General features: G+C 41.9%; 1 protein-coding gene across 1 annotated transcript in view; it reads left to right on the top strand.

Annotated features, from left to right (window-relative positions):
* Window positions 1-24,173, top strand: part of Dipk1a (divergent protein kinase domain 1A) — a 79,036-nt gene that overhangs the window by 37,370 nt on the left and 17,493 nt on the right. The window lies entirely within an intron of this gene.

Here is a 24,173-nt window from a genome sequence, read left to right as displayed (position 1 = left end):
CAGTAAAGCAAATGTCTCTCCCTACCCCGAGCAACCATTAACTGCCTATAGATCCTCAAGGAAAGGTAGAACTTTTTGAGCTCCACCATACTGCATGACAGACTTGATAAACCTAATCTTGGACATCTTGTTCAGGTAATTGCTACTACTGACAGATCACGAGTGCAGTGGTCATCTCATGCTGAGAAGACAGGTGTCTATAAATCCTTCTCTTCCTCTACTCCTACCTCCTTTCTGTGCAGTTGTCTGAACCTTGGAGGGGGTGTTGTCCCATTTAGGACTAAGTGTTACTTTTCAGAACTTTGACTGGTTTTGAATCTCTGCAGTAACCACCCCTACTGTTAATGACATTGTGCAAAACAGTGTGGAAACTTGTTTGGAGAGCAAAAGTCACAAAGATGTTCATGTTTCATGACTTATAAACAAACTACTATTAAAAGACAGCCTAAGGAAAATAATTGAAAAGAATGAAACTAAAAATCTGTGTGTGTGTCTTTTGCTTATACCCAGCAGAGCTGAGGAACTAAAACAAATGTTAAGAAAGAAAAGAGGCTAGGTAAATAATGTTCATTTGGCTGGACTGAGTATCATTGCAACACTGGAAACATTGTTAAAAACTAGGCTAACAGTGTTTACAGAGCCGAAAGAATGCATACTGATTATAGCTGTCTATAAAGTAAATTGCATCTGAATGACTAGGAAAGCAAACAGATAATTAAAGCTGTTCTTCTAGTATAATGGAATTATAGACACATTTTAAAATATAACCAGAAAAATCTGAAGAGTTTCAGATTGTCAGTTAATTAAGGTTATTTTTGTCTTGGAAGATTTGAGTAAAAAGAAGACCCTAGATACTGAACCCTTTCCCTTTTCTTTTTTTTTTTTTTTCTTTTTTTTGTTTTTGTTTTTTGTTTGTTTTTGTTTTTCAAGACAGGGTTTCTCTGTATAGCCCTGGCTGTCCTGGAACTTACTTTGTAGACCAGGCTGGCCTCGAACTTAGAAATCCGCCTGCCTCTGCCTCCCAAGTGCTGGGATTAAAGGTGTGCGCCACCACGCCCGGCTCCCCCTTTCCCTTTTCTACATGAGCCTAAATAATTATGTCCTAGGAATGAAGGAAACCTCTACTTTCTTACAGTTATTAAAACAGACATGCTGGGAACATATGATATTAGAATGGCCTCCTGGGGGAGATCACAGACTCCATTCTCAGATGCCATTAAGACAATTACAAGTTTATCTTCACTCCAGCCCCTGACAACCACTAATCCATTTTGTGTCTCCTATGTGAGCTTTTTTTTAAAAAGAATTTATTTATTATTATACATAAGTACACTGTAGCTGTCTTCAAGCGTGCCAGAATCAGGTCTCCTTATGGGTGGTTGTGAGCTACCGTGTGGTTGCTGGGATTTGAACTCAGGACCTTTGGAAGAGCAGTCAGTGCTCTTACCCACTGAGCCATCTCTCCAGCCCCCAATGTGGCCTTTTTAATCTGGTTTCTTTACATGTATGAAGCTTTCAAGGCTCACATTTGTGGTATGCACCAGGACTCTAGGGTCTCTTGTAGCCCAGGCTGATCTTGAACTTACACTATAGCTGAGGAGGATGACCTTAAATTTTGATCCCTCCGCTTTTGCCTTTTGAGTGCTGGGATTATAGGTATGGGCCTCCTAGTCAGTCTCCATGGCTCTGGGAATTGAATCCAGGGCCTGTGTGTGCTAGGCAGACATGATACTAAAGTTCCATCCCCATCCCTTCATTTTTTTATGATCAAGTAATAGCCTGTTGTATAGGACAGCATACTCTGTTATCTGCTCGCCAGATGATAGGTATTTGAATTTTCTCCATTTTTTACTATTACAAGGAATGCTGCTATGAACATGTGGAACAGGTCCAAATTCATGTGTGGACATTTGTTCTCAGTTCTTTTGACTGCATACCTAGAAATGGAACTGCTGGGTCACACGCTCAGTTTTTCCTTAACCTTTTGAAGAACTGCCAAATTGCTTTCCAAAGCAGCTGCTCCAGTCTTCATCCCTGCCAGCAGTGTGCAAGAGTCTGATACCTTTTGGCTTCATTTCCAGCTCTCAATGCAGGACTTGCTCTGTGGTAAACATTGAGTAGATGCCAAATTTCTTACTGATGTTCTCACATCAGGGAAAACTGGAGTAAGCAAAATGAAGGCTGATAGCTACTAAAACCTCCTGCAGATGGTGGAGGCTTCAGACAGTGTCAGAGCCCTACCAACATGGCTACAGCTTGGGTATGGCTTACCCTCTAAGTTTCATGTCCTGGAAACTCAGTCCCCACTGTACAAGCATGGAGGCTGAAGGATGACAATTTTGGTATATTCTTTATTTTTCTGTTTATTAGGGTTGGAAGAATGATGTAGATCAGAGAAAATAAACAGAGAAGAGTACTAAAAGATTGTTTCAGAGTAGGGGCTGTGAGGCATGGTTAGAGCCTCTGGTATGTGCTGTGTTGTACTGTTGACAGCTTCTTACACTCTGTGGTCCCTGTACATTGTATGTGAAGCCTGAAGGAATTTAAGAGATGATTAGACTCCTTCACAGGGTGAGGAACAGAGTACCCAGTCTGTGCAGTTTATGTGAAAGAGGCTGGTATCAGGAAGAATAAAATGGGTGTTTCTGGCGTGTTCTACTGAAGGACTCAGAATCCATCTTTGTGATATTTCAAAAGCATAAGTGTCCCCCAAATATGGATAAAATGAGCAGACCAGTTTGTCTTCTTCATATCATGGCTTAAAGACTGTATCCTTTAAGAATTGGAGCACACAGGGCTACTGATGGGTAGAGATAACTCATCAGAGGTCTATTGTAGCCCAGGCTGATCTTGAACTTAAGGCAATCAGTATCTTGGCTCACCCTTAATTCTCTCACATTTCATTGTATGATCTCAGGAATAAAGTGTATAAATGATGGTATTATAATGATTTGGTATTAATTTTGCCTTAGTTAGAAAGCCAGCCTGTTTTTGGCATGAATGTGGTGGACAGAAATAGCAGCTCAGCTAACTCTGTGGTTTCCTGCATGTGATACCATGGCTGCTAAGAGTCTGTTCAGCGTAGCTACACAAGATTGACAACAAAAAGACTATATACTTTTAAAATTTTTAAACCTGCCCTGTACCTTTTGATTTTTCTGAACTCATAGATTATGAACTCTAAAGACAGCAAGCTCAGCTCTGTACACTTGTCAAGCCTTTGAGAGGAGTGTAGGGTGTGCTCCCAGGTTTGAGCAAATGAAACCCTTTTGAGGTACCTAATACATTGTAATGCTTTTCAAATTACTTTTAGGAGTTAGGGAGCCTGCCCAGTGGTTAAGAGTACATATTGCTTTTGCAGAGGATCAGTGTTTGGTTCCTAGCACCACATAGTGGTTCTCAATGATCTGTAACTCCAGTTCCAGGGCATCTGGTAACTTCTTGCATCCACTGGCACTAAACATACACATGGTGCACAGACATTCATGCAGGAAAAACACTCATGTACATAAAATAAAAATAATCTTAAACAACTTAAGAGCTTTCACTCTCTTTACATAAAATTTCTTGCAAATTTTTGTATAATATTTTTGTACTCCACCTGTCTTCCCTTCCATCTAAGAGAATCCTTTATACGGACACATAGATTTTTAAGTTTTCATTAATGTAATTCTATTGTAATACTTATTCTGAGTTATGAATCATAAGTTAAAGAACAAACTACCACTTATGACCTTATATCGACCCAGTGTCTGAGTTCTTAGGCCAGCTGAGGCACACTTGTAATCGCAGCTATTCAGGAGGCCCACAGTCAGCCTGGGCAACACAAGTGAGACCTGTCTCAAAAAAGTTTTAAGGGACTAGAAAGATGGCTCAACAGTTAAGATGACTGACTGCTCTTTCAGAGGACCCAGGTTCCATTCTTAGCACCCACATGTTAACTCACAACCACCCATCATTCCACATCTGATGCCCTCTGCTAGTCCCCATAGGCACTGGGTACACACATGGTTCACACACATACATACAGGCAAGCTCCTATACATATAAAGAATTTAAAAGTTGGCAAAGTTTCTTTATGTAACCTTGGCTGTCCAGGAATTTCTCTGTAGATCAGACTGCTCTAGAACAGAGATCCACCTGTCTCTGCCTCCCAAGAGCTGGGAATAAAGGCGTGCACCACCATGCCCAGCAGAATTTAAAAGTTTTGAGTTCAGCCCATAGGGGCTCACAGAGACTGAACTGCCAACCAAAGAGCATTCAGGGGCTGGACCTAGTCTCCCTACACATCTGTAGCAGATGTACAGTTTGGTCTTCATGTGGATCCCTAACAATTGGAGTGGGGGATGTCTCTGACTTTGTTGGCTGCCACTGGACCCCCTTCCCCTAACTGAACTGTCTTGTCTGGCCTCAGTGGGAGAGAATGCAAATTAATGTCCCATGGTGGGGTGGTACCCAAATAGGCCATCCCCTTCACTGAGGAGAAGGGGAGGAGGTAATTGTGGGAGGGATTTGTAAGGATGGGATTAGGAGGAGAAGGGGGGGGCCTGCAAATTGGAATATAAAGTGAATAAATAATGAAAAAAGTTTTTGAGTTCAAGATTGCTTCATTTACTAAGTGCCGAAGTCAAAACAGGACCGTAAATTTTTCCACCACAAGTCCAGAGTGCTTCCTCATTTAACTGTGTAGTATTGTGATTCCAAGTGGAGTTTGGGACAGCACCAAAGTCTGCTGAGGATATGGAAAGACCAGATCACTCCCACATTGCTAGCAGGCAGATAAAGTGTAAAACCCCTTTGTAAAATAGTTGGGCAATCACTTTTGAAGCTACACATGCTACATGACCTGGCACTTATGTTCCTGCTTGTTTATTCCGGGGAAATAAAAACTTGCTTTGACACAGGAGCCCATATAAAGGTCGGGAGCAACCCATGTGTCGCCTTGGTGTCACCGAGTAGGAAAGCTTAACCAAGTTCTAGACAAATAGATGTGGGATGCTACCAAAAGATGGAATGGAACACTATTGACACACATGGTCTCCAAATCCATTCAGACTTTATAGGTGTTATCTTTCAGGGTTTAGGGGTCTGAAAAGCCTAAGATGAAGATACCAGCAGGCAGACACATTATTTAGTGAAGGTCTGTTTTCTGCACTGTGGAATGCTGCCTTCTAGCTATGTCCCTTCATGGAGAGAACTCAACAAAACAACAAACAGAAACAAACCGAGGCCCCTTATAAGTGTATTAATCCCATAAATGAGGGCTACAACCTCATGGCTTAGCTGCCTTCCAAAAACTCCTGATGCCACCAACTTGAAGAATTTGGAGGAGTGGGTGTGGCCCTGCGTTCTGCCTTCCCGCTGGGGTGTGGAACTCCAGCCACCAATCAGAAACTAGGAAACACAGCCTAAGATGGAGACTCTAGCCTGGGTGGAAAATGACACAGGCTGAGGACGAAGTTGGGGCTCTCCAACTCCTGGGCATCCAGTCACCGCTGGAAACCTTGTGGAGTTGGGAACAAAGTGGGCCACCAGGCCTGCAATGAGACTAGGATCAGAAGGATAGGGAACTCTGACTTAGCTCAGGGGGTGAATGTCCCGGAGTACTGAGGGGCCTTCTGCAGGAGACTTAGGTTAGGGCTCTATACGAGGAAGCCCCCCCCTTCACCCCCACGGTGGTTCTTGATGAGAGAGACAGTCCTTGATTCCAAACTGTTTATTGATTGTTCATCCTGAAGAATATATGCATACAACTTCCTCAGGGTGGACCAGAGATTAAATACCATTTGCAGGGAGGAATGTCTGGGAAGGGAAGCTTATTGGCTAACCTCTCAGGGACTATCTAGATACCTCATTGGCATGTTTTCTGTGTTTTGTGCTTCGTGACCAGTGGTCACATTCTTTATGCGGGCAGTTGTGGCCACGTGTTCCAGGCCAGGAATCTGTTTGAAACACCTGTCGTCCTCAGGTGGGTCCCTGGGTGCCAGGGCTTCTGAACACACTTGACCTTACCAAGTTTCCTGGCACGGCCCACTGCCCCACAAGTGGGAGCACAAACATTCAAAGCAGCGTAACCTGGATAAGTCTCCAGAAAATTAGGCACAGTGAAAAAAAAAAAACCAACTCAGGGGTTGAAGAGATGGCTCAGTGGTTAATAGCACTGGATGCTCTTCTTCTTACTTCCATAACAACACATGACTACTGCCTTACCTCAGTACCCTGTAGTTCAGCACTCACTAGGGCCCTCCGTGGGTATCAGGCATGCACACAATATACTCACACACATACAAAATTTACCAGTCTCAAACCCTTGTCAACTGTATGATGCCTTTTATATGGCAGTCGTGAAATTGTAGCGATGAGAATGGATTAATGTTGCCAGGGAGTGGGAGGGGATAGAGGTGACTGTGATTGTAAAAAGGCTGTGAACTTCTAATGACAGAACTCTTTAGTGTGATCATAAAATTGTATAGAAATAAATATAGCCATTCTAACACCACAAGCACATGACCTGTGTATGTTAAACAGGAAGTCTGGGGCTGACAAAATGGCTCAGTGGGTGAAAGTGCTTGCCCCTAAGCCTGATAACCTGAGTTCACTCTCTGGAACCCACAGGGTGGAAATATTCCCTACACATACAAATAACGTAAGTAAAAGTTGGGTGTGGCAGTACACACACCTTTAGTCCTATACTCAGGAGGCAGAGGCAGGTGTGTTGTAGATATCTATCTATCTCTGTGAGTTCAAGGCCAGCCTGGTCTACATAGGGAGTTCCAGAATGGCCAGGGTTATTTTGTGAGACCCTGTCTATAAACACAAAAATAAGTGAAAGAAATTAATGAATCTGAATAAAATCAGTGAGTTGTATCAGTATTGTAGTTGTAGTATTATGATTTCCAAAATGTTATCATTGGGAGAAACTGAGTTATTTCTCAGCAGCTACATATGATCCTATAAATTTTATAGGTTATATCTCAGCAGCTACACATGATCTGTACAAATTTTATGTATTCACCATTGCTCTCTCAGACACACCAGAAGAGGGCATCAGACCCCATTTCAGATGGTTGTGAGCCACCATGTGGTTGCTGGGAATTGAACTCAGGATCTCTGGAAGAGCAGTCAGTGCTCTTAACCACTGAGCCATCTCTCCAGGCCACGTACAAATTTTAAAATCCAAGTTTTAATAAATTACTCAAATTTATAGCTGGGTGTTAGTGGTGTTGGCCTTTAATCTTAGCACTTGGGAGGCAGAGGCAGGTGGATCTTTGAGTTAAAGGCCAGCCTGGGCTACAGAGTGAGTTCTAGGACAGCCAGGGCTACAAAGAGAAACCCTGTCTCAAAAGAAAATTACCCAAACTTATTTTTAAAAACAACAACACTTATTTATATGTTTACATATGGCAGCAGGTGTCAGCGGATGACCTGTGAGTGTTAGGACGCCCCTAGATGTGGGTCCTCGGGGTTGAACTAGGTGGACGCCTTTGTTGGCGTGCCTCGTCTCACCTTCCAGGAGCTGCAGCACTTGTGTTCCTTAGATTACCATTAGCTGTGACCTATCACTCAAAGTCATTTACTAAATGAAACCTTGGGATGGAAGGGTCTGAGGTTCCTATAATCTCACTGTTGTTGACTGGATAGGTGTTCTCCCATGGGTCCTCATCCACTTAGCTTTTATTTACAGCCATTTTCTCCTAGGTGTGGGAACTTGTAAGGGGAATATTCCTGGCTTGGATGGTTCTTGCTATGAATAGCTAATGATCTGAGTTTTCAGCCTTGGCATCCTTGACCACCAGAGTTGTCCTCCAAGCTCTACACACTTGCAGTAAGTAGTACATGCACATATTGTTTGAGCACACACACACAAGCAAATAAACAAAATGAGTATGATTCCCAGGCCTAATCCCAAAGATTTAGATTCAGCAGGTCTTGGGATAAATCTTCGAAACTCTTACTTAAAGAATTTTATCAGCTGATTCTGATTCAACAGATCAATCAAGTTCTCATGGAATATATCAACAGCTATGAATAATGGGCTATGAGTTTATTATGAGCAGATAAGAACCTTTTAAGTCCTTTTGTGGCATAGAGCAATTATAATCAGGTGAGAATTTTAAAGTCAACTTACTGATAAAATGTTTCAAACACCCGTGTGTTGAAAAAGAATGCTTGACTAAACTCGCTGTGCACTGCTCTGAGCACTTAGAGCAGAAGTGGCTTGGCTTTGGTTCTTGCTCCTGCTGAAGAGGCCCCGCCCCACTTCTTAGCTATTCTGCTTGAGTGATCCCTCATGAGTTCTTTGTCACGAGGTGAGCAGAGACTCGTGCTTAGTTACCTCTGCTCAGGAAAGGAAGGCTCTGCCAGCCTAGAAAACAGAAGCTCTTTTATAAGCTCTGAAACTACACACTCATTTATTCTCTATGTTTTGGAAATGATGGAGTTTAGTAGATTTTTGTTCTTGTTAATTATTATCAACGACTCCTCCATCACTACCTCCTCCTCCTCCATTTCCTCCTCCTCCATCACTACCTCCTCCTCTTCCATCACTGCATCCTCCTCCTCCTCCATCACTACCTCCTCCTCCTCCATTTCCTCCTCCTCCATCACTACTTCCTCCTCCTCCATCACTGCATCCTCCTCCTCCTCCATCACTACCTCCTCCTCCTCCATCACTACCTCCTCCTCCTCCATCATTACCTCCTCCTCCTTCTCCATCACTACCTCCTCCTCCTCTACTTCATGCTCCTTATTCCCCCCCACACACACACACCCACTCCTCCCAAGACTAGTACTTTCCTGGGGTTGGTTGTCTGTTGTCCAGTCCGGCTAACAGAGTTAAGAAAGACATTTTATAGACATTTTTTAGAATTTGACATTTAGATGTGTTTAAATCTAAAAGTATTTTAATATTTGGTATATTTCTAATGTGTCTTACTGAGGTATAATTGACAAAATAAAGACCGGTTTAGTTTTCAGTTGTGTAGTCGGACCAGTTTAGACAAATGTATTCATAGGCTAACCAACACATGAATTATACTGACATTTCCATTTTCTTAAAATTTTCTCATATAATCCTGTCAGTCACTTACCCCCATAAAGCAACCACTCAGCTGTTTTTAAGAAATGTTTGATATAATTTTTAAATTAATAACACCCTAGACTAAAACACAAAGTAGTATTTTAAGGCTTAAAAAATACAGGGAGGGGGGTGGAGAGATGGCTCAGCAGTTATGAGCACTGACTGCTCTTCCAGAGGTCCTGAGTTCAATTCCCAGCAACCACATGGTGGCTCACAACCATCTGTAATGGGATCCAATGCCCTCATCTGGTGCTGTCTGAAGTCAGCTATAGTGTACTCATATAAATAAATAAATAAATAAATAAATAAATAAATAAATAAATAAATAAATAAATATTTTTATAAAAACATGGGGAGGTTAGTGGGATGGCTCATTCAGTCCAGTGCTTCCAGGAGATTAAATAAAGAACAAATACACAGATCTGAAGCTGGACATGTAGCTGTTGATAAAGTACTAACAAAAATGGGGCCCTAAATTCAATCCCCAGCATTTCACGAACTAGGTTTGGTAGTGTACACTTGTTGCAGTATCTTTTATTTGCCTGATAATCGTGAAGGCTTACTGCCTCTGTCTGCTAACCTAGGCCCAGACCTGGAAGTGTCTAGCCTCCATACAATCTAATCTAGGCCTAGACTGCTCGGCCTCTAAGGCTTAGTGCTGAATACACTCACCCTTCCTAGTTCTTTCTGAACTGTGACTGGCTGCTTCATCTCAGCTGATCTGGCTCAAACTCCTCTTCACACTAACTGGTTCAGTCTGGCTTTGCAGAGTTTTCTTGAATTGCACTGCTTGACCTCGTGCTAAGTTTGGCAATCTGCTCTAATCTCCTGGCTCTTTCTCATCTCTGGCCTGTTCTGTCTTTACCTGTGTCTGTCTTCTCTCTGCAGCCTGTCTCTGCACAACTGTCCCAGTAAAATGGCCCTTTTTCTCTTTTCTTTCTTCTCTCCTCTCTCCCGCTCCTCACCTCTCCTCCTCTCTCTTCCCTTCTCCTCCCCTCCCCACCGCTCTCTCTATGTACTCTCTCTTAAGCTTTTCCCTTTCATCTCTCTTCTAGTGAGAGCTGGGCATATTCTAGTTTGTCATATCTTTCTCTGATTTGTCACTTTGCCAGTCAATTAGATGTCTTCTTTCCAACGTGGCTGCTTCCTTCTATAATCTAACTTTACCTGCCTTGTTTGAGATTAACGGTGAGTAAGTGAAGCTCGCTGATCAGGCTGGGCTAACTGGTCCACTCCTGGGATCCCTGTCTCCAGCACTCAGCTCTCGGGTTACATGGACACACACCATGTCCAGCTTTTATGTGGGTATTGGCTGTTTGAACACAGGTTCCACTGCAAGATCTTTCTAGACTGTTGGAGTCCATGAGTCCCTTACAAAGGCCACACAAACTCCGATCTCAGTCAGGCAGGGGTGGTTTATTGAATGCACACCCTAATACTGATCAGATCAGGGGCATAGTTTGGACTTGAGGAGCTGGAGCTACACCCATGAATATCTTCCTCTATCAGTTTATAAAGGATAAAAACCACAATGCACTCATACACAGGTGCAGGAAGTGCTGTTCAGTGGTCAGCTCTGACGCAAGCCATTTTAGAAATAACAGTTTATATTAACCTTTAAGTTGATAGGTCCTATGTAAAGCTTTGTGGATTTTTTTAAAAATGTTTTGTTTTTAAAGATTTATTTGTTTATTATATATGAGTACACCTCAGCTATCTTCAGGCACACCAGAAGAGGGCATCAGATCTCATTAAAGATGGTTGTGAGCCACCATGTGGTTGCTGGGATTTGAACTCAGAACCTCTGGAAGAGCAGTAAGTGCTCTTAACGGCTGAGCCATCTCTCCAGCCCTGGATTTTTTTTTTTTTTAAAGATTAACAAACCTTGTATAGAACATACAGAACCAAACAGGGTATGTGGTCAGCATGACAATGCTCTGAGTCAATTTTTTTGTGCCAGTGACTGGCAGGCATGTTACAGCAACAATATGAAATAGCTGGCAGGCATGGAACAAAATGGCTGCAGCTATGCTGTGGTGAACACTCCTCAACACAGACCCTTGGTAAAATTTAAAATCCATTCATGTCTTTTGCCTATGAAACATATGCTGCATATTTAAGAAATTTGTAGCATTTCAGATTTCATTTAGTGTTATTCATTACCTTAGTTAAGCATTGTAGGTAATTCTGTCACTGTATTTTAATGAAGGATTTTGGCTAGCTGCTTTTCAGCATTCCTGTTAGGGCAGAGCAAAGCCTGTTACTGCCTGGGCTTGAGTTTGTTTTGACAAGAAATTATCAGTGTAGAAGTGGCCACAACTCTTAGAATATCTCCCTGCATTTTCTTTATAATTTTATTCCTAAGTAAACATTGCTGTTATCAAAACAGCTGTTATTTTTCTTTAAGAACTTTCTCTAGGTTTTGTTTTTAGCTTTCTTTACAATTTGAGAACTGAGAAGGTAATTTTAGATTAACACCTGTTGGAGAAATTCCAAAATTATAGAGGGCCATCTGTTTGCATGCTTTGAAATACTTTCAAAATAAGATTTTGTTTGTTTCATTGCAGAGTCTCAGTGTATAGCTCTGGCTGCCCTAGAACTCTGTTTGTCCTCTAGGTTGGCTTCCAACTCAGAGATCCCCGTCTCTCCTTCCCAAGTGGTGTGATGTAAAGGTGTGCTCTTAAACCTTACTAAAAACATTCTATCATTACAAACTGGTTTTTTGTTGTTGTTTTGTTTTCTCTGTGTAGTCCTGGCAGTCCTGATACTAGTTCTGTAGACCAGGCTATCCTCAATCTTGGAAAACCGCCTGCCTCTGCCTCCTGAGTGCTGGAATTAAAGGTGTGTGCTACCACATCCGGCTTACAAACTGATTTTTTAAAAATATTTATTTGTTTTGTGTGTGTGTGTGTGTGTGTGTGTGTGTGTGTGTGTGTGTGTGTGTGTGTGTGTCTTATGTTCGAGTATCCATAGAGGTCAGAAGAAGGAATTGGATGGATCTCCTGGAACTGGAGCTATAGACAATTGTGAGCTGCTAATGTATCTGAGGATAGTAAGAGTGTGCTCATATACATAAAATAAATAAAATCATTTAAAGAAACAAAATATGCCACTGTCAAAGAAATGAACCTGTAGTAGTCTGTAGAACTGGGTTCTGGGGAAGGTAAAATAAGTATATTTGAAAAAACAGTGAGTGTTAATTTTTACAAGCTTTTGGGAAAACACTGTAACATTATGTTATCTTAACCCTCTTAAAACTGCAAAGCTTTTGACCTAGAAATGTCAGTTACTGAAATCCTCTCTGAAGAAATAATCAAATACTCAGGCAAAGATTTATGTATTTAATACAATAGGCTGTAGAGCAGAGCAGTTACAAGTCCTGAAGCCCAGCTGCCTCAGTCCAAATTCAGGTTCTCTTACTTGGAACCACTGTGGCTTAGCTTAATCCTTAATGCTTCAGGTGTCTCTGTCTGTAATGTGAGGCCAAAGCACATCGCATGCTGAACCAACATCCATGATTTAAACATTGGCTTTGATGGCCATACGGCCTCTGCAACCACTGAATGTTACCTATAGGATGGAAGCTGGATTAGTTAACACATTGATTATGGGGTCATGACTATAATTTAAATAAAATCGTGTTTTTAAAAGCAGGTGGCACGTTGGCTTATGGGCCAGAGTTTTCTATCCATTGACTAGTTTATTCTAATCAGTCAGAAATTTTCAGAGGGAGCTGGGCAGTGGTGGGCGCACGCCTTTAGTCACAGCATGAGGAACTAACCATATTAAAGGTTGAGGAGCACTGCACAACAGCAGTTCTTGTTTCTGGTCGGCTTAGAAACTTGCTATAGAAGCTGACAGTTGTAACTGGGCGGTGGTGGCGCATGCCTTTAGTCCCAGCACTTGGGAGGCAGAGGCAGGCAGATTTCTGAGTTTGAGGCCAGCCTGGTCTACAAAGTGAGTTCCAGGACAGCCAGGGCTATACAGAGAAACCCTGTCCGAACCCCCCCCAAATAAATTTTTAGAGGATTTAATAAGTTAATATACTAAAGTACATACCAGTTGCATATGTAGAACATCACTAGCACATGTTGATCTTCATTAGCAGTATTGCTTTTGTTACTTTAGCAAATATTGGAAATAATAGGTGTTCAACAATCTATATAAGGTCAAATATATTACAGCACACCACACTTTTAAATGTTACGTATCCTTTTAGATATCATTTTAAAATAACTAAGGGGAGGGGCTGGCTTGATTTAGAGTATTTTCTGTGCAGCCATGAGACCCGAGGGTCACATTCCTGGCACCCATATAAGAAGCTGGGCATTGTTGTTCTCATGCCTGGAATCCCAGCCCTGGAATTGGGGAATAGAGACAAGAGGGTGGTTGGAGCTTGCTGGTTGCTAGCCTATCTCTAGGTTCAGTGAAAGTCCCTGACTCAAGGGAGCAAGGCAGAAAGTGACAGAGCAAGACACTCAATATCTTCCTCTGGCCTCTCAGAGGCAGACATTCGCACACATGCATGTGCATATACTACATGTATATACACCCAGGTACATACACTTAAAAACATTTTTTTCATTTATTTTTAAAAAAACAAAACAAAACAAGGGCTGGTGAGATGGCTCAGTGGTTAAGAGCACTGACTGCTCTTCCGAAGATCCTGAGTTCAATTCCCAGCAACCACATGGTGGCTCACAACCATCTGTAACGAGATCTAACGCCCTCTTCTGGTGTGTCTGAAGACAGCTACAGTGTACTTACATGTAATAAATAAATAAATCTTTAAAAAAAAAACAAAAACAAAACAAAACTTTTTTTTTTTAATGTAAAGGCCGGCTGGACCAATGTTCAGAGTGCCTCCTGGGCCTCCAGAGGACCTGGTTTGCTTCACACTATTCATATCACCAGAAGGCTTAAAATCATCTATACAGACATACACACACACAACTAATGACTTAATAAAAACCTAATGGGAAAGGATTATGTTTGTATTCAGTAAAGAGATAATTTCTGTTATGACATGAGTCTATTTTTTTAAAGAAAATAATGTATTTTGTGTGTGCAAAGGTTTATTCTCCAGGATAGCTGAGAGAGTAAACTAGATGGACACTTTCCAAGGTCCAGTAAGAAGAAACAGTTCTGTTCTAGGACTCAGAAGATGGTCAGGACACCGGCCCATGGGGTAGCACCCCTCTACTGACTCTTCCTCGAGCGTCCAACTGTCCTTTCAGTGATAATAAGGCAGAATACTGGTGTACAGACGAGGGCAGCCTCTCATGCCTCTGGCTATCTGAATATCCAGACGTACACTCCGGCTTCTCTTAGAAAGTAAAGATTATGCTACAACGTTTGCTAGCCCTGGGTCTAGACGTCACGTGAAGACTGGCAAAGGAACCTTCAGAATCTCCCAAACTCTTTTTTTCTTCAGTCTCACAAAATATTGACAATTAAGTGTGTTTTTGTGTGTAGAAGGATTGCCCATAGTACATGTATGTATGTAGAGACCAGAGGTAGCCTTGGTAGTCATTCCTCGTGAGCAGTTTACCTTGTTTTTTTGGGATGAGGTGTCTCACTGGGGCCAAGTCCTCAGTAATTAGGCTAGACTGATTGGCCAGCTGAGCCCAGGAGCCTTGAGTGCCTGCCTCCCCAGGGCTGGTATTACAGACATGCCTTTCTCTGAGCTCACCCCTAGGTCTTGCCTCTCAGTCCTCCTCTGCTGTGGCACCTGGTCTACATAGCTGGCCCTCAGTGAGCTCATTGGCTTGTATGTGATTCTCTTCTTCATTTTCTCTCAGCTGGTCTTGTGTAACCAAAAGAATGCTAAGATATGGTGTAGCTTCCATCTGGGCATTCCAGAACACCTTTTTTTTCAGGAAAATCATGTAAGAATTCCTTTAATCCCAGTACTCTGGAGGGAAAGGCAGGCAGATCTCTTGAGTGTCTAGTCAGGTCTACATAGTTCAAGGACAGGTAGCTAGCTATGTAGACCCTATCAAAAACAACAACAACAAAACAAAACAAAACAAAAACCAACAACAACAAAAATCTTCAGATTTGTTTCAAAATAAATGATCATAATGATGTCAGCCATATTAAAAGAAGCAAAGTTGCCACTTTTTGTTTGTTTGTTTTAAGACACACTTTCTCTGTGTAATAACACTGGCTGCCCTGGAATTCCCTTTGTAGACCAGGCTGGCCTGGAACTCACAGAGATCTGCCTGCCCCTCCCTCACGAGTGCTGGAATTAAAGGCATTTACCACCACTGGTCTGGCACTACAGTCACTCTGGGATTTTGTGGGATTTTCTTATATCTGCCTTATATTTATTTAGGGGGCTGGTTTATGTGTATATGTGTATACACTGTTCCCGCCATGCATGCCTTCTGTGTGGAGGACTTACAGGAGGCTGTACATTTTCTCTTTCTGTCCTGAGGGTTTTAGGGATTGAACTCAGGTCAGGGCAGGCTTGGTAGCAAGCCCCCTTTCCCCACTGAGCCAAGTCACCAGCCTTGTGTTTTTTTGTTCCCCTGTCATTTTTATGTGTTTTGCCCACACATATGTCTACACACCACTTGTGTACGGTGTCTGTGAAGGTCAGAAAGGGGTGTCAGTTCCCTTAGACATCTAGAGTCATAGATGGTTATTAGCCACCATGGGGGTGCTAGGTCACCTGGAGAGCAGCCAGTTCTCTTCATCTCTCTAGCCCCTTGCCTTTGCTTTTGAGAAGGATCTCATGTCACTCAGTCTGGCCCCAAACTTGCTCCATGGCTGAGTTTTATCTTGAGCTTTTGGTCCTCCTACCTTTACCACACAGTGCTGGGACTACAGACATGTAACAAGCCCAGTTTACACTGTGCTGCGGATGGCCCCAGGGCTTTGTGCCCAACTGCACCACTCTTCCTTAGGTTGGAACTAACAGAGAAGATTTGTTTATTATGTACATATTTTCCATTTCCAGTGACTTTATTTATAATAAAAAATTGGTGATGATTCTTACCAGGTGGCCTGTCGTTTTCAGACAGATGTCACACACTTTTTAAATTAGTAATAATTTATGCATTAAAGGCTAATTGAAAATAAAATTATAGTGTCATACAAATTTGACATGTTGGGCTGGGTGATTCTTGGGGGAAGGAATATAGGGTACATCATAACATGTCTAGCTGCATCTCCAGATGTTACCCATGAGAGTCTAGTGGTGAACCGCAGCTTGAGGCTGAAAATGTTTCCAGATGTTGCCGAGTGCCTCACTAGAGGGCTACACTGATGCAGCTGAGAACCACTGTCCTGTGTGTCTTACTTTACAGGAGTGTAATTTTGAATAAAGCAACATTCCATTAGGAGCTGAGCACAAAATCAACACAATAAAAAACCTGCTAGGCAGTAATTTTAAGGTGTTCAGCATGAACAAAAATTTCAGACTATATTTCTTAATCAAAGGCTAGATTGTCTTGGCAATTGTTATAAAAACAGATCACTAGAAGCATTTTAGCAAATGCCACATGGGAAAAGTAGAATTAGTTGACAGAGATTTAATTTATAGTCATTTCTTCAGTCCTTTTAGAATGTCAGGCTACAGAGCTGCAGTTATTAAGGGACACATAAGGGCCAGTGTACTATTTCTTTATACTCGAGTCATGGCAATTTTCCGCAGCATGATGGATAAAAATGTGTTTTTCTTCTTTGGTCATGATACCTACAGCAGGGATGCCCAGCATCCTGCTGAGGCCATCATTAACCTGACTTCCTCTACAACAGGTTTGGCCTTCTGTGGAACACCTCAGCTCTCAGGGTGTTCTTCAGCTTGGATGTTTGCCAGGGGAAGTGGGCAAACAGCTCATGCAGAGAGAAGAGCAAACACTGTTAACCCAGAACCATCTTTTTACATCATTGAGGGTTCTGCTGTCTTTCAATGCCAGTCATCAGCTTTGTCATCCGTGGGGTGGGTAAACTGAAGCAGGCAGCCACTGTGGGGGGAGGGGTTCAGTGCTTACAGTCTCTGAGGGAGGTTGGTCCAGATACTGACTGGTGCTGCCGCTATAGCAGCCAGTGATTAGAGAAATTACTCAGCAGACTCTTCTCTAAGGGAACATTATGCACATATATACATATGTGCACATATACACATCTGGTGGACGAATGTAAAAAAGTTCCAACAAGCAGGCTCCAAGCATTTCACACATACACATACATACACAGTACATACATATATACATACATACATATACACACAGTTGATGATGTAGAAAGCTACAGCACACAGACATATATACATAGATACAGATTTGATGGATGGGACAAAATTCCAACATACTCTCACACAGACTTTACACATATACATACATGCACATACATATATATATATATATATACACACACACACACACACATACATGCGTATACATATATACACACACACACACACACACACACATTTAGAGAGTTGAAGGCCCAAAGTTCCAACTCACTCTCACATAAATTTTACATACATACATACATACATACATTCATTCATACATACACACACACACATAGTTGATGGAAGGAAGGAACAGTGTTCCAACAACTTTATTTTTCCTTTCATGACTTGTATATCAAGCTATAAAATTACAATATGATTGTGTACTATTTTTCTTTTAGTGAATGATTAAGAAAAACAGTGTGGTCCATCCTTTCATCTCAGCTCCAAACTCCGTCTCTGTAACTCCTTCCATGGGTGTTTTGTTCCCAAATCTAAGGAGGGGCATAGTGTCCACACTTCAGTCTTCATTCTCCTTGAGTTTCATGTGTTTAGCAAATTATATCTTATATCTTGGGTATCCTAGGTTTGGGGCTAATATCCACTTATCAGTGAATACATATTGTGTGAGTTTCTTTGTGAATGTGTTACCTCACTCAGGATGATGCCCTCCAGGTCCATCCATTTGGCTAGGAATTTCATAAATTCATTCTTTTTAATAGCTGAGTAGTACTCCATTGTGTAGATGTACCACATTTTCTGTATCCATTCCTCTGTTGAGGGGCATCTAGGTTCTTTCCAGCTTCTGGCTATTATAAATAAGGCTGCTATGAACATAGTGGAGCATGTGTCCTTCTTACCTGTTGGGGCATCTTCTGGATATATGCCCAGGAGAGGTATTGCTGGATCCTCCGGTAGTACTATGTCCAGTTTTCTGAGGAACCGCCAGACTGATTTCCAGAGTGGTTGTACAAGCCTGCACTCCCACCAACAATGGAGGAGTGATCCTCTTTCTCCACATCCTCGCCAGCATCTGCTGTCACCTGAATTTTTGATCTTAGCCATTCTGACTGGTGTGAGGTGGAATCTCAGGGTTGTTTTGATTTGCATTTCCCTGATGATTAAGGATGTTGAACATTTTTTCAAGTGCTTCTCTGCCATTCGGTATTCCTCAGGTGAGAATTCTTTGTTCAGTTCTGAGCCCCATTTTTTAATGGGGTTATTTGATTTTCTGAAGTCCACCTTCTTGAGTTCTTTATATATGTTGGATATTAGTCCCCTATCTGATTTAGGATAGGTAAAGATCCTTTCCCAATCTGTTGGTGGTCTTTTTGTCTTATTGACGGTGTCTTTTGCCTTGCAGAAACTTTGGAGTTTCATTAGGTCCCATTTGTCGATTCTCGATCTTACAGCACAAGCCATTGCTGTTCTGTTCAGGAATTTTTCCCCTGTGCCCATATCTTCAAGGCTTTTCCCCACTTTCTCCTCTATAAGTTTCAGTGTCTCTGGTTTTATGTGAAGTTCCTTGATCCACTTAGATTTGACCTTAGTACAAGGAGATAAGTATGGATCGATTCGCATTCTTCTACACGATAACAACCAGTTGTGCCAGCACCAATTGTTGAAAATGCTGTCTTTCTTCCACTGGATGGTTTTAGCTCCCTTGTCGAAGATCAAGTGACCATAGGTGTGTGGGTTCATTTCTGGATCTTCAATTCTATTCCATTGGTCTACTTGTCTGTCTCTATACCAGTACCATGCAGTTTTTATCACAATTGCTCTGTAGTAAAGCTTTAGGTCTGGCATGGTGATTCCGCCAGAAGTTCTTTTATCCTTGAGAAGACTTTTTGCTATCCTAGGTTTTTTGTTATTCCAGACAAATTTGCAAATTGCTCCTTCCAATTCGTTGAAGAATTGAGTTGGAATTTTGATGGGGATTGCATTGAATCTGTAGATTGCTTTTGGCAAGATAGCCATTTTTACAATGTTGATCCTGCCAATCCATGAGCATGGGAGATCTTTCCATCTTCTGAGATCTTCTTTAATTTCTTTCTTCAGAGATTTGAAGTTTTTATCATACAGATCTTTCACCTCCTTAGTTAGAGTCACGCCAAGATATTTTATATTATTTGTGACTATTGAGAAGGGTGTTGTTTCCCTAATTTCTTTCTCAGCCTGTTTATTCTTTGTATAGAGAAAGGCCATTGACTTGTTTGAGTTTATTTTATATCCAGCTACTTCACCGAAGCTGTTTATCAGGTTTAGGAGTTCTCTGGTAGAATTTTTAGGGTCACTTATATATACTATCATATCATCTGCAAAAAGTGATATTTTGACTTCCTCTTTTCCAATTTGTATCCCCTTGATCTCCTTTTGTTGTCGAATTGCTCTGGCTAATACTTCAAGTACTATGTTGAAAAGGTAGGGAGAAAGTGGGCAGCCTTGTCTAGTCCCTGATTTTAGTGGGATTGCTTCCAGCTTCTCTCCATTTACTTTGATGTTGGCTACTGGTTTGCTGTAGGCTGCCATAGCCAGGGATCCACCCCATAATCAGCATCCAAACGCTGACACCATTGCATACACTAGCAAGATTTTATTGAAAGGACGCAGATGTAGCTGTCTCTTGTGAGACTATGCCGGGGCCCAGCAAACACAGAAGTGGATGCTCACAGTCAGCTAATGGATGGATCATAGGGCTCCCAATGGAGGAGCTAGAGAAAGTAACCAAGGAGCTAAAGGGATCTGCAACCCTATAGGTGGAACAATATTATGAGCTAACCAGTACCCCGGAGCTCTTGACTCTAGCTGCATATATATCAAAAGATGGCCTAGTCGGCCATCACTGGAAAGAGAGGCCCATTGGACTTGCAAACTTTATATGCCCCAGTACAGGGGAATACCAGGGCCAAAAAGGGGGAGTGGGTGGGCAGGGGAGTGGGGGTGGGTGGATATGGGGGACTTTTGGTATAGCATTGGAAATGTAAATGAGTTAAATACCTAATAAAAAATGGAAAAAAAAAAAAAGAAAAAAAAGAAAAACAGTGTGTTCCCCAATAGCTTTATATGAAATAACATTATGCAGTACAGGTAAAGAAAACAAGTTGTTCTCAAGAATCCACGTACATTCATAACTAAGCAACTTGTTATAAATTAACAAAGTGTGAGCAAGCAAGAGAGTTCTCTCAGCCAATTTCTCTTACTGGCAGGTAGAAATTTGTGGTTACAAAGAAAGGATTAATTATTTTATTATTTTACTATCTATCTTTTAAAATAATCGTATAATAATCTTAAGTACAAATCTAAACTCTAAATCAGTCATATCTATTTTAAATTCTCAGAATGCACATCTGCATATCAGCAATTTTTATTAAGTCATATCAAGAAGTTGAGAACAAAAATAGTTATAAAAGGGCTGGGAGCGATGTCTGAGCAGTTAAGAATGCTGATTACTGGGCTGGTGAGGTGGCTCAGTGGGTCCGGAGTTCAAAACCCAGCAACCACATGGAGGCTCACAACCATCCTTAACGAGATCTGACTCCGTCTTCTGGATAAATAAATAATTCTAAAAAAAAAAAAAAAAAAAAAAAAAAAAAGAATTCTGACTACTCTTCCAGAGACCCTGAGTTCAGTTCCCAGCAACCACATGGTGGTTCACAACCATCTATAATGGGATCTGATGCCTTCTTCAGATTTGTCTGAAGATAGCTCCAGTGTACTCATACATAAAATAAATAAGTAAATATTTTTTTTTTTAAAAATCAGCCAGGCGTGGTGGTGCATGCCTTTAATCCCAGCACTCGGGAGGCAGAGGCAGGTGGATTTCTGAGTTTGATGCCAGCCTGGTCTACAGAGTGAGTTCCAGGACAGCCAGGGCTATACAGAGAAACCCTGTCTCAAAAAACAAAAACAAAAGAAACAAAAAAACAAAAACAAAAAAAATGGATATAAGAAATTTATCATCACCAGTTCAGCCTCAGAGAGAGTCACGTGAGCTAGTGCTGCCATTGTTCTTGTCCCTGAACGTAAAAGCTCCTCGCGTAACTAATAACAGAGTTCCTTTCTGAACTTCAAATTGTTCCCCAAGATGTTCTACATCAAAGCCAGTAGTAAAAGCATCTCAGCCCAGCTTCACTAACATTCTTTTTCCAAAAGTTTTTTAAGGCTGGTGGTCATTGCTCACAATAGGTCTCTAAGTTCTTCTCTAGTGCAATGATAATAATCTGCTCCAGCAGCAATGCCTGAGAGAGATCAAGGATTAGTACTGTGAGTGCCAGAGATACTGCCCAGTGAGGGGCTGGAAGCCCCCTAGAGTTTTCACATAATTCTTAGATTAAGAGGGATGTGAGGGCAGCAAGCAGAGCAGAACTGCACAACAACATGATGTCCTCAGAACCATGCCTCAACTGAGAGACACCGTCCTGGCTGTGCTAACCGGTGAGCCAAATTCTTTCCATGAGTTCTAAAACCATTTATTATTCCTCCTGCGTGATCCTCAGCACTTCAAATTATCAATTGTCTCCCAAGTATTAGTGGTACTTTGTGAGGCTTAGGGATTAGTTCCGGGGACACGTGCTTGCACAGAACCTTGGGTCTGGTCCCCAGCACTCAAAAAATTAGAATGGAGGAAGGACCTGATGGAAGGAAGGAGGGAGGGAGGGAGGGAGGGAGGGAGGGAGGGAGGGAGGGAGGGAGGGAGGGAGGGAGGGAGAAGAGAGGAGAGAGATGGGAGAGACAGAGAGGAGAGAGGAGAGAGGCGTGTGGATGTGATGACTTAGCACCGTCAAACTGGGGACCTGAATTCAACCTCTGGTGCCACATGTTGGTTGTACAGAATTAATTCCCACAAATTGTCCACCACACTTGTCCTGTGGCACTTGAATACACACCTCTCCACACACACATACACACACAGAAAAAAAAAACTTTTGACTTGTGTCACCAATACCATTTTCCCTTTGTTTCATTCTGTTTTGTTTTGAGATGGTCTCACTTTGTAGCCCTGACTGGTCTAGAGCTCAAGAAGGTCAGCCTCTGTGCCCCAAGTGCTGACTTCCAAACTTTCAAACTTCATTTTCTTAGTTTTTCTTGAAATTAAAATGATACCATTTTCTTCTTCCCTTTCCTTTCTCCAGACCACACTCACACACCTCGAATTCATGGCTTCTTTTTCTTAAATTGTACATACATATATAATATATTCCTAAATATACAACTACAACCTACCTGCTCAGTCCGTATAAGGTTCATTTATGTAACTGATTTCAGGGTTGACTGTGTGGTGTTGGGTAACCCTTTGATGTGACTCTGAGAAGGCTGTCTACCCTGCTCATCGTTGCTTAGTTGCCTATAGTTCTACCTCCGGGTTGGGGCACTGATAGCTTCCCACTCTGTGTTAGCATACATTTTGGTTTCCTTGTTGTTCGTTGGTTTTGTCTTGTGTTTCATAAATATTTTCCAATCTTAAGTTTCTCCTTGTCTAGACTTAACCCTTGTGACTTAATTGTTGAAGAAATGGTCTCTTTGTATTGCATGTTTCCCACAGTCTGGAGTTTGCCACAAACTGTCCTTTGCTTCAAGGTTGCCAGTGCTACCGGCTGTCTCCACCATTTCCTGTGAACGGGTGGTTGCAGCTAGAGGTTTGATCCGATCCAGAGCTTCCTTCCTTTTCGGCTGTAGCCAATGGCAGCATTGTTGATCTCTTCTTGCACGGGGACTTTGTGTGTGTGTGTGTCTGCTTGGTGCACAGCATGCTTTGCAGGCTTTAATCTTAGTGGAGGCTCAGAATGCTAGCACGTGTCAGTTTATAGCTGATGATCACACTTCTTAGGTCCAGTAATCTCAAATGATTTTTAGACAGGCCTCTTGGGTCCATTGTGTTGCATGTGATTTAATTTTGTGGTGTGTGTGTGTGTGTGTGTGTGTGTGTGTGTGTGTGTGTGAATTCACTTAGTGCTATATAAAAATGTTTTGCATTAAAAGTGCTTTTACAATTAGTAATAAAACTCAAAGGACTCAGCCGGGCATGGTGGTGCCCGCCTTTCATCCCAGCACTTGGGAGGCAGAGACAGGCGGATTTCTGAGTTCAAGGCCAGCCTGGTCTACAGAGTAAGTTCCAAGACAGCCAGGGCTATACAGAGAAATCCTGTCTCGAAAAAACAAAACAAAACAAAAAACAAAAAACAAAAACAAACAAACAAACAAACAAACAAACAAACCCCTCAAAGGCCTGAATTATTTGTACTGGGATTCACCATCTGTGAAACCCCTTGAGGACAGATGTCTGAACTGCAGATAGAACCATTTCCCTTTGTGCTTGCTGAGTTGGGTGTGTTTTCCCTTTGAGCTTGCTGTCTCCTGCTCGTGCACCATGGCTCTTTAGTCTCTTTCTGCTTTCTCTGCAAGCTCATCCTGCTCACAGTATTCTACTGTTTCCAAGTGTGAGAAACTGGCTTGGGAATATAAAAGCAAAACTAGCTTTTCATTGTGTGTGTGCATCCTTAATTTATTCTGCTCAGTTCTATCTGTAGACCTCAGTTCTACTGTTTATTAAATCGAACCACTGGAACTCTAGATCCAAAAAGTAACTATCAGGCTGTGTTGACCAACCGCCACGTTTGAATATTGAATGGCTTGATCTATGGCTGATGTAGAAAGGCATCAACAGCTGAGATCAGATATCAGAGCAGCGCACACAAAACATTGCAAAGGGGAGCCTGTTGTGTAGCTTTGCCCATTGGCGTGCAAGGAATAATTTTTGCTTTTCTTTCTTTTTGTTTTTCTTTTTGTTGTTGTTTTGCTTTGCTTTTCTTCTTTGAGACAGGATCTTATATAGCCTTGTCTGGCAACTCA

The sequence above is a fragment of the Mus musculus genome, chromosome 5 (genome assembly GCF_000001635.26).
Source record: "Mus musculus strain C57BL/6J chromosome 5, GRCm38.p6 C57BL/6J".
In the NCBI taxonomy this organism is placed as follows: Eukaryota; Metazoa; Chordata; class Mammalia; order Rodentia; family Muridae; genus Mus; species Mus musculus.
The sequence above is the reverse complement of the archived record's forward strand: the minus strand, read 5'-3'. Positions and strand labels throughout refer to the sequence as shown.